A 10,236-nucleotide genomic window follows, 5' to 3' on the forward strand; every position below is an offset into this window, starting at 1 on the left:
TCTATGTGGTGTAGTAGTAGTGTTGTGTGGTGTAGTAGTAGTAGTAGTATTATGTGGAGCAGTAGTAGTGTTTTGTGGTGTAGTAGTAGTAGTATGTGGAGCAGTAGTAGTGTTATGTGGTGTAGTAGAAGTGTTATGTGGTGGTGTAGTAGTAGTGTTATGTGGTGCAGTAGTAGTGTTATGTGGTGTAGTAGTAGGGTTATGTAGTGCAGTAGTAGTGTTATGTGGTGTAGTAGTAGTGTTGTGTGGTGTAGTAGTAGTGTTGTGTGGTGTAGTAGTAGTGTTGTGTGGTTCAGTAGTAGTGTTATGTGGTGCAGTAGTAGTGTTATGTAGTGCAGTAGTAGTGTTGTGTGGTGTAGTAGCAGTGTTATGTGGTGTAGTAGCAGTGTTATGTGGTGTAGTAGCAGTGTTATGTGGTGCAGTAGTAGTGTTATGTGGTACAGTAGTAGTGCTATATAGGTTAGTAGCAGTGTTATGTAGTGCAGTTGTAGTGTTATGTTTGTAGTGCTGTAGTAGTGCAGTCTGATGCAGTGTTAGTGTTATTTAGTGCAATACTAGTGTTAATTTGTGTAGTATTAGTGCTGTCTGGTGCAGTTATAGTGTTATGTAATGTCGTTGTAGCACTCTGTGGTGCAGTAATACTGTTAAGTAGTGCAGTAGTATTATTATGTATTGCAGTAATTGTGTTGCTTAGTGCAGTAATAGTTCTGTCTTGAGTAATGTTAGGTAATGCAGTGGTAGTGTTATTTAGTGAAGTATTGTTATTATACAGTAGTAATGTTGTGTGGTGTAGTAGTAGTGTTGTATGGTGCAGTAGTAGTGTTGTGTGGTGTAGTAGTAGTGTTGTGTGGTGTAGTAGTAGTGTTGTGTGGTGCAGTAGTAGTGTTATGTTTATAGTGCAGTAGTAGTATTATGTGCAGCAGTAGTAGTGTTATGTGGTGCAGGAGTAGTGTTGTGTGGTGTAGTAGTAGTATTGTGTGGAGCAGTAGTAGTGTTATGTAGTGCAGTAGTAGTGTAATGTGGTGCAGTAGTAGTGTTGTGTGGTGTAGTAGTAGTGTTATGTAGTGCAGTAGTAGTATTATGTGGTTCAGTAGTAGAATTATTTGGTTCAGTAGTAGTATTGTGTGGTGTAGTAGTAGTGTTGTGTGGTTCAGTAGTAGTGTTGTGTAGTTCAGTAGTAGTGTTGTGTGATGTAGTAGTAGTAGTGTTATGTGGTGCAGTAGTAGTATTGTGTGGTGTAGTAGTAGAGTTGTGTGATGCAGTAGTAGTGTTGTGCGGGGTAGTAGTAGCATTTTGTTGAGCAGTAGTAGTGTTATGTGGTGTAGTAGTAGTGTTGTGTGGTGCAGTAGTAGTGTTATGTGGTATAGTAGTAGTGTTATGTGGTGTAGTAGTAGTGTTATGTGGTGCAGTAGTAGTGTTATGTAGTGTAGTTGTAGTGTTATATAGTTTAGTAGCATTGTTATGTAGTGCAGTAGTAATGTTATATAGTTTAGTAGCATTGTTATGTAGTGCAGTAGTAGTGTTGTGCGGTGTAGTAGTAGTGTTGTGCGGTGTAGTAGTAGTGTTGTGCGGTGTAGTAGTAGTGTTGTGTGGTGCAGTAGTAGTTTTGTGTGGTGCAGTAGTAGTGTTGTGTGGTGCAGTAGTAGTGTTATGTGGTGCAGTAGTAGTGTTATGTGGTGTAGTAGTAGTGTTGTTGTGTGGTGCAGTTGTATTGTGTGGAGCAGTAGTAGTGTTGTGTGGTGTAGTAGTAGTGTTCTGTGGAGCCGTAGTAGTGTTTTGTGGTTCAGTAGTAGTGTTATGTGGTGTAGTAGTAGTGTTGTGTGGTGTAGTAGTAGTGTGTGGTGCAGTAGTAGTGTTATGTGGTGCAGTAGTAGTGTTGTGTGGTGCAGTAGTACTATTATGTAGTGCAGTTGTAGTGTTATATAGTTTAGTAGCATTGTTTTGTAGTGTAGTAGCAGTGTTATGTGGTGTAGTAGCAGTGTTATGTGGTGTAGTAGTAGTGTTATGTAGTGTAGTAGTAGTAGTGTTATATAGTGTAGTAGTAGTGTTGTGTGGTTCAGTAGTAGTGTTGTGTGGTGCAGCAGTAGTGTTGTGTGGTGCAGTAGTAGTGTTGTGTGGTGCAGTAGTAGTGTTATGTGGTGCAGTAGTAGTGTTATATGGTGTAGTACTAGTGTTGTGTGGTGCAGTACTAGTGTTGTGTGGTGCAGTACTAGTGTTGTGTGGTGCAGTACTAGTGTTGTGTGGTGTAGTTGTAGTGTTATGTAGTGTTGTAGTAGTGTTATGTAGTGTAGTAGTAGTGTAGTGTTGTGTGGTGTAGTAGTAGTGTTGTGTGGTGTAGTAGTAGAGTTGTGTGGTTCAGTAGTAGTGTTGTGTGGTTCAGTAGTAGTGTTGTGTAGTGTAGTAGTAGTGTTGTGTAGTGTAGTAGTAGTGTTGTGTGGTGCAGTAGTAGTGTTGTGTGGTGCAGTAGTAGTGTTGTGTGGTGCAGTAGTAGTGTTGTGTGGTGTAGTAGTATTGTTGTGTGGTTCAGTAGTAGTGTTGTGTGGTGTAGTAGTAGTGTTGTGTGGTTCAGTAGTAGTGTTATGTGGTGCAGTAGTAGTGTTATGTGGTGCAGTAGTAGTGTTATATAGTGTAGTAGTAGTGTTGTGTGGTTTAGTAGTAGTGTTGTGTGGTTCAGTAGTAGTATAATGTGGTGTAGTAGTAGCGTTGTGTGGTGTAGTAGTAGTGTTGTGTGGTGTAGTAGTATTGTTGTGTGGTTCAGTAGTAGTGTTGTGTGGTGTAGTAGTAGTGTTATGTAGTGCAGTAGTAGTATTGTGTGGTGCATTAGTAGTGTTATGTGGTGTAGTAGTAGTGTTGTTGAGTGGTGCAGTTGTATTGTGTGGAGCAGTAGTAGTGTTGTGTGGTGTAGTAGTAGTGTTCTGTGGAGCCGTAGTAGTGTTTTGTGGTTCAGTAGTAGTACTATGTGGTTCAGTAGTAGTGTTATGTGGTGTAGTAGTAGTGTTATGTGGTGTAGTAGTAGTGTTGTGTGGTTTAGTAGTAGTGTTGTGTGGTTCAGTAGTAGTATTATGTGGTGCAGTAGTAGTGTTGTGTGGTGTAGTAGTAGTGTTATGTAGTGCAGTAGTAGTATTGTGTGGAGCATTAGTAGTGTTATGTGGTGTAGTAGTAGTGTTGTTGTGTGGTGCAGTTGTATTGTGTGGAGCAGTAGTAGTGTTGTGTGGTGTAGTAGTAGTGTTCTGTGGAGCAGTAGTAGTGTTTTGTGGTTCAGTAGTAGTACTGTGTGGTTCAGTAGTAGTGTTATGTGGTGTAGTAGTAGTGTTGTGTTGTTCAGTAGTAGTGTTGTGTGGTTCAGTATTAGTATTGTGTGGTGTAGTAGTAGTGTTATGTGGTGTAGTAGTAGTATTGTGTGGAGCAGTAGTAGTGTTACGTGGTGTGGTAGTAGTGTTATGTTCATCAGTAGTAGTATTTGGTGGTCCAGTAGTAGTGTTGTGTGGTGTAGTAGTAGTGTTGTGTGGTGCATTAGTAGTGTTATGTGGTGCAGTAGTAGTGCTATGTGGTCTAGTAGTAGTGTTATGTGGTGCAGTAGTAGTGTTTTGTTGTAGTGTTATGTTTGTAGTGCTGTAGTAGTGCAGTCTGATGCAGTATTAGTGTTATTTAGTGCAATACTAGTGTTAATTTGTGTAGTATTAGTGCTGTCTGGTGCCGTTATAGTGTTATGTAATGCCGTGTAGCACTCTGAGGTGCAGTAATACTGTTAAGTAGTGCAGTAGAATTGTTATATATTGCAGTAGAAGTGTTATGTGGTGTAGTAGTAGTAGTAGTATGTGGTGCAGTAGTACTGTTATGTAGTGCAGTTGTAGTGTTATATAGTTTAGTAGCATTGTTATGTAGTGCAGTTGTAGTGTTATATAGTTTAGTAGCAGTGTTATGTAGTGCAGTTGTAGTGTTATGTTTGTAGTGCAGTAGTAGTGTTATATAGTTTAGTAGCACTGTTATGTAGTGCAGTTGTAGTGTTATGTTTATAGTGCAGTAGTAGTGTTATGTGGTGCAGTAGTAGTGTTGTGTGCTGCAGTAGTAGTGTTATGTGGTGTAGTAGTAGTGTTATGTAGTGCAGTAGCAGTGTTGTGTGGTGTAGTAGTAATGTTGTGTGGTGCAGTAGAAGTGTTGTGTGGTGCAGTAGAAGTGTTATGTGGTGTAGTAGTAGTGTTATGTGGTGTAGTAGTAGTGTTATTTGGTACAGTAGTAGTGTTGTGTTGTTTAGTAGTAATGTTATGTGGTGCAGTAGTAGTGTTATGTGGTGCAGTAGTAGTGTTGTCTGGTGTAGTAGTAGTGTTATGTGGTGTAGTAGTAGTGTTATTTGGTACAGTAGTAGTGTTGTGTGGTTTAGTAGTAGTGTTGTGTGGTGTAGTAGTAGTGTTGTGTGGTGCAGTAGAAGTCTTGTGTGGTTTAGTAGTAGTGTTACGTGGTGCAGTAGTAGTGTTATGTGGTGTAGTAGTAGTGTTATGTGGTGCAGTAGTAGTGTTGTGTGGTGTAGTAGTAGTGTTGTGTAGTGTAGTAGTAGTGTTATGTATTGTAGTCGTAGTGTTGTGTGGTGTAGTAGTAGTGTTGTGTGGTATAGTAGTAGTGTTGTGTGGTATAGTAGTAGTGTTGTGTGGTTCAGTAGTAGTGTTGTGTGGTTCGGTAGTAGTGTTGTGTGGTGTAGTAGTAGTGTTGTGTGGTGTAGTAGTGTTATGTAGTGTAGTAGTAGTGTTATGTGGTGCAGTAGTAGTGTTGTGTGGTGTAGCAGTAGTGTTGTGTAGTGTAGTAGTAGTGTTATGTATTGTAGTCGTAGTGTTGTGTGGTGTAGTAGTAGTAGTATTGTGTGGTATAGTAGTAGTGTTGTGTGGTTCAGTAGTAGTGTTGTGTGGTTCGGTAGTAGTGTTGTGTGGTGTAGTAGTAGTGTTGTGTGGTGTAGTAGTGTTATGTAGTGTAGTAGTAGTGTTATGTAGTGCAGTAGTAGTGTTGTGTGATGTAGTAGTAGTGTTGTGTAGTGTAGTAGTAGTGTTATGTATTGTAGTCGTAGTGTTGTGTAGTGTAGTCGTAGTGTTGTGTAGTGTAGTAGTAGTGTTGTGTGGTATAGTAGTAGTGTTGTGTGGTATAGTAGTAGTGTTGTGTGGTATAGTAGTAGTGTTGTGTGGTTCAGTAGTAGTGTTGTGTGGTTCAGTAGTAGTGTTGTGTGGTTCAGTAGTAGTGTTGTGTGGTGTAGTAGTAGTGTTGTGTGGTGTAGTAGTAGTGTTGTGTGGTGCAGTAGTAGTGTTATGTGGTGTAGTAGTAGTGTTATGTAGTGCAGTTGTAGTGTTGTGTGGTGTAGTAGTAGTGTTGTGTGGTGTAGTAGTAGTGTTGTGTGGTGCAGTAGTAGTGTTATGTGGTGTAGTAGTAGTGTTATGTGGTGTAGTAGTAGTGTAATGTGGTGCAGTAGTAGTGTAATGTGGTGCAGTAGTAGTGTAATGTCGTGCAGTAGTAGTGTTGTGTGGTGTAGTAGTAGTGTTGTGTGGTGTAGTAGTAGTGTTGTGTGGTGTAGTAGTAGTGTTGTGTGGTGTAGTAGTAGTGTTGTGTGGTGTAGTAGTAGTGTTGTGTGGTGTAGTAGTAGTGTTGTTTGGTGCAGTAGCAGTGTTGTTTGGTGCAGTAGTACTGTTATGTAGTGCAGTTGTAGTGTTATATAGTTTAGTAGCATTGTTATGTAGTGCAGTTGTAGTGTTATGTTTGTAGTGCAGTAGTAGTGTTATATAGTTTAGTGGCATTGTTATGTAGTGCAGTTGTAGTGTTATGTTTGTAGTGCAGTAGTAGTGTTATGTGGTGCAGTAGTAGTGTTATGTGGTGCAGTAGTAGTGTTATGTGGTGCAGTACTAGTGTTGTGTGGTGCAGTACTAGTGTTGTGTGGTGCAGTACTAGTGTTGTGTGGTGTAGTAGTAGTGTTGTGTGGTGTAGTAGTAGTGTTGTGTGGTGTAGTTGTAGAGTTATGTAGTGTAGTAGTAGTGTTATGTAGTGTAGTAGTAGTGTAGTGTTGTGTGGTGTAGTAGTAGTGTTGTGTGGTGTAGTAGTAGTGTTGTGTGGTTCAGTAGTAGTGTTGTGTGGTTCAGTAGTAGTGTTGTGTAGTGTAGTAGTAGTGTTGTGTAGTGTAGTAGTAGTGTTCTGTGGTGTAGTAGTAGTGTTCTGTGGTGTAGTAGTAGAGTTGTGTGGTGCAGTCGTAGTGTTGTTTGGTGTAGTAGTAGTGTTGTGTGGTTCAGTAGTAGTGTTATGTGGGGCAGTAGTAGTGTTATGTGGTGCAGTAGTAGTGTTATATAGTGTAGTAGTAGTGTTGTGTGGTTTAGTAGTAGTGTTGTGTGGTTTAGTAGTAGTGTTGTGTGGTTCAGTAGTAGTATTATGTGGTGTAGTAGTAGCGTTGTTTGGTGTAGTAGTAGTGTTGTGTGGTGTAGTAGTATTGTTGTGTGGTTCAGTAGTAGTGTTATGTGGTGCAGTAGTAGTGTTGTGTGGTGTAGTAGTATTGTTATGTAGTGCAGTAGTAGTATTGTGTGGAGCATTAGTAGTGTTATGTGGTGTAGTAGTAGTGTTGTTGTGTGGTGCAGTTGTATTGTGTGGAGCAGTAGTAGTGTTGTGTGGTGTAGTAGTAGTGTTCTGTGGAGCAGTAGTAGTGTTTTGTGGTTCAGTTGTAGTACTGGGTGGTTCAGTAGTAGTGTTATGTGGTTCAGTAGTAGTGTTGTGTGGTTTAGTAGTAGTGTTGTGTGGTTCAGTAGTAGTATTATGTGGTGTAGTAGTAGCGTTGTGTGGTGTAGTAGTAGTGTTGTGTGGTGTAGTAGTATTGTTGTGTGGTTCAGTAGTAGTGTTATGTGGTGCAGTAGTAGTGTGGTGTGGTGTAGTAGTAGTGTTATGTAGTGCAGTAGTAGTATTGTGTGGAGCATTAGTAGTGTTATGTGGTGTAGTAGTAGTGTTGTTGTGTGGTGCAGTTGTATTGTGTGGAGCAGTAGTAGTGTTGTGTGGTGTAGTAGTAGTGTTCTGTGGAGCAGTACTAGTCTTGTGTGGTGTAGTAGTAGTGTTGTGTGGTGTAGTTGTAGTGTTATGTAGTGTAGTAGTAGTGTTATGTAGTGTAGTAGTAGTGTAGTGTTGTGTGGTGTAGTAGTAGTGTTGTGTGGTGTAGTAGTAGTGTTGTGTGGTTCAGTAGTAGTGTTGTGTAGTGTAGTAGTAGTGTTGTGTAGTGTAGTAGTAGTCTTGTGTGGTGCAGTAGTAGTGTTGTGTGGTGCAGTAGTAGTGTTGTGTGGTGCAGTAGTAGTGTTGTGTGGTGTAGTAGTATTGTAGTGTGGTTCAGTAGTAGTGTTATGTGGTGCAGTAGTAGTGTGGTGTGGTGTAGTAGTAGTGTTATGTAGTGCAGTAGTAGTATTGTGTGGTGCATTAGTAGTGTTATGTGGTGTAGTAGTAGTGTTGTTGAGTGGTGCAGTTGTATTGTGTGGAGCAGTAGTAGTGTTGTGTGGTGTAGTAGTAGTGTTCTGTGGAGCCGTAGTAGTGTTTTGTGGTTCAGTAGTAGTACTATGTGGTTCAGTAGTAGTGTTATGTGGTGTAGTAGTAGTGTTATGTGGTGTAGTAGTAGTGTTGTGTGGTTTAGTAGTAGTGTTGTGTGGTTCAGTAGTAGTATTATGTGGTGTAGTAGTAGCGTTGTGTGGTGTAGTAGTAGTGTTGTGTGGTGTAGTAGTATTGTTGTGTGGTTCAGTAGTAGTGTTATGTGGTGTAGTAGTAGTGTTATGTAGTGCAGTTGTAGTGTTGTGTGGTGTAGTAGTGTTGTTGTGTGGTGCAGTAGTAGTGTTATGTGGTGTAGTAGTAGTGTTATGTGGTGCAGTAGTAGTGTTATGTGGTATAGTAGTAGTGTTGTTTGGTGCAGTAGTACTGTTATGTAGTGCAGTTGTAGTGTTATATAGTTTAGTAGCATTGTTATGTAGTGCAGTTGTAGTGCTATGTTTGTAGTGCAGTAGTAGTGTTATATAGTTTAGTGGCATTGTTATGTAGTGCAGTTGTAGTGTTATGTTTGTAGTGCAGTAGTAGTGTTATGTGGTGCAGTAGTAGTGTTATGTGGTGCAGTAGTAGTGTTATGTGGTGCAGTAGTAGTGTTATGTGGTGCAGTAGTAGTGTTGTGTGGTGCAGTAGTAGTGTTATATGGTGTAGTACTAGTGTTATGTGGTGCAGTACTAGTGTTGTGTGGTGCAGTACTAGTGTTGTGTGGTGCAGTACTAGTGTTGTGTGGTGCAGTACTAGTGTTGTGTGGTGTAGTAGTAGTGTTGTGTGGTGTAGTAGTAGTGTTGTGTGGTGTAGTTGTAGAGTTATGTAGTGTAGTAGTAGTGTTATGTAGTGTAGTAGTAGTGTAGTGTTGTGTGGTGTAGTACTAGTGTTGTGTGGTGTAGTAGTAGTGTTGTGTGGTGTAGTAGTAGTGTTGTGTGGTTCAGTAGTAGTGTTGTGTGGTTCAGTAGTAGTGTTGTGTAGTGTAGTAGTAGTGTTCTGTGGTGTAGTAGTAGTGTTCTGTGGTGTAGTAGTAGAGTTGTGTGGTGCAGTAGTAGTGTTGTGTGGTGTAGTAGTAGTGTTGTGTGGTTCAGTAGTAGTGTTATGTGGGGCAGTAGTAGTGTTATGTGGTGCAGTAGTAGTGTTATATAGTGTAGTAGTAGTGTTGTGTGGTTTAGTAGTAGTGTTGTGTGGTGTAGTAGTAGTGTTGTGTGGTTCAGTAGTAGTGTTATGTGGTGCAGTAGTAGTGTTGTGTGGTGTAGTAGTAGTGTTATGTAGTGCAGTAGTAGTATTGTGTGGAGCATTAGTAGTGTTATGTGGTGTAGTAGTAGTGTTGTTGTGTGGTGCAGTTGTATTGTGTGGAGCAGTAGTAGTGTTGTGTGGTGTAGTAGTAGTGTTCTGTGGAGCAGTAGTAGTGTTTTGTGGTCAGTTGTAGTACTGTGTGGTTCAGTTGTAGTGTTATGTGGTTCAGTAGTAGTGTTGTGTGGTTTAGTAGTAGTGTTGTGTGGTTCAGTAGTAGTATTATGTGGTGTAGTAGTAGCGTTGTGTGGTGTAGTAGTAGTGTTGTGTGGTGTAGTAGTATTGTTGTGTGGTTCAGTAGTAGTGTTATGTGGTACAGTAGTAGTGTGGTGTGGTGTAGTAGTAGTGTTATGTAGTGCAGTAGTAGTATTGTGTGGAGCATTAGTAGTGTTATGTGGTGTAGTAGTAGTGTTGTTGTGTGGTGCAGTTGTATTGTGTGGAGCAGTAGTAGTGTTGTGTGGTGTAGTAGTAGTGTTGTGTGGTGTAGTAGTAGTGTTGTGTGGTGTAGTAGTAGTGTTGTGTGGTGTAGTTGTAGTGTTATGTAGTGTAGTAGTAGTGTTATGTAGTGTAGTAGTAGTGTAGTGTTGTGTGGTGTAGTAGTAGTGTTGTGTGGTGTAGTAGTAGTGTTGTGTGGTTCAGTAGTAGTGTTGTGTTGTGTAGTAGTAGTGTTGTGTAGTGTAGTAGTAGTGTTGTGTGGTGCAGTAGTAGTGTTGTGTGGTGCAGTAGTAGTGTTGTGTGGTGCAGTAGTAGTGTTGTGTGGTGTAGTAGTATTGTTGTGTGGTTCAGTAGTAGTGTTGTGTGGTGTAGTAGTAGTGTTGTGTGGTTCAGTAGTAGTGTTATGTGGTGCAGTAGTAGTGTTATGTGGTTCAGTAGTAGTGTTGTGTGGTGTAGTAGTAGTGTTATGTAGTGCAGTAGTAGTATTGTGTGGTGCATTAGTAGTGTTATGTGGTGTAGTAGTAGTGTTGTTGAGTGGTGCAGTTGTATTGTGTGGAGCAGTAGTAGTGTTGTGTGGTGTAGTAGTAGTGTTCTGTGGAGCCGTAGTAGTGTTTTGTGGTTCAGTAGTAGTACTATGTGGTTCAGTAGTAGTGTTATATGGTGTAGTAGTAGTGTTATGTGGTGTAGTAGTAGTGTTGTGTGGTTTAGTAGTAGTGTTGTGTGGTTCAGTAGTAGTATTATGTGGTGTAGTAGTAGCGTTGTGTGGTGTAGTAGTAGTGTTGTGTGGTGTAGTAGTATTGTTGTGTGGTTCAGTAGTAGTGTTATGTGGTGCAGTAGTAGTGTTGTGTGGTGTAGTAGTAGTGTTATGTAGTGCAGTAGTAGTATTGTGTGGAGCATTAGTAGTGTTATGTGGTGTAGTAGTAGTGTTGTTGTGTGGTGCAGTTGTATTGTGTGGAGCAGTAGTAGTGTTGTGTGGTGTAGTAGTAG

The sequence above is a fragment of the Eleutherodactylus coqui genome, chromosome 2, assembly GCF_035609145.1.
Source record: "Eleutherodactylus coqui strain aEleCoq1 chromosome 2, aEleCoq1.hap1, whole genome shotgun sequence".
In the NCBI taxonomy this organism is placed as follows: domain Eukaryota; kingdom Metazoa; phylum Chordata; class Amphibia; order Anura; family Eleutherodactylidae; genus Eleutherodactylus; species Eleutherodactylus coqui.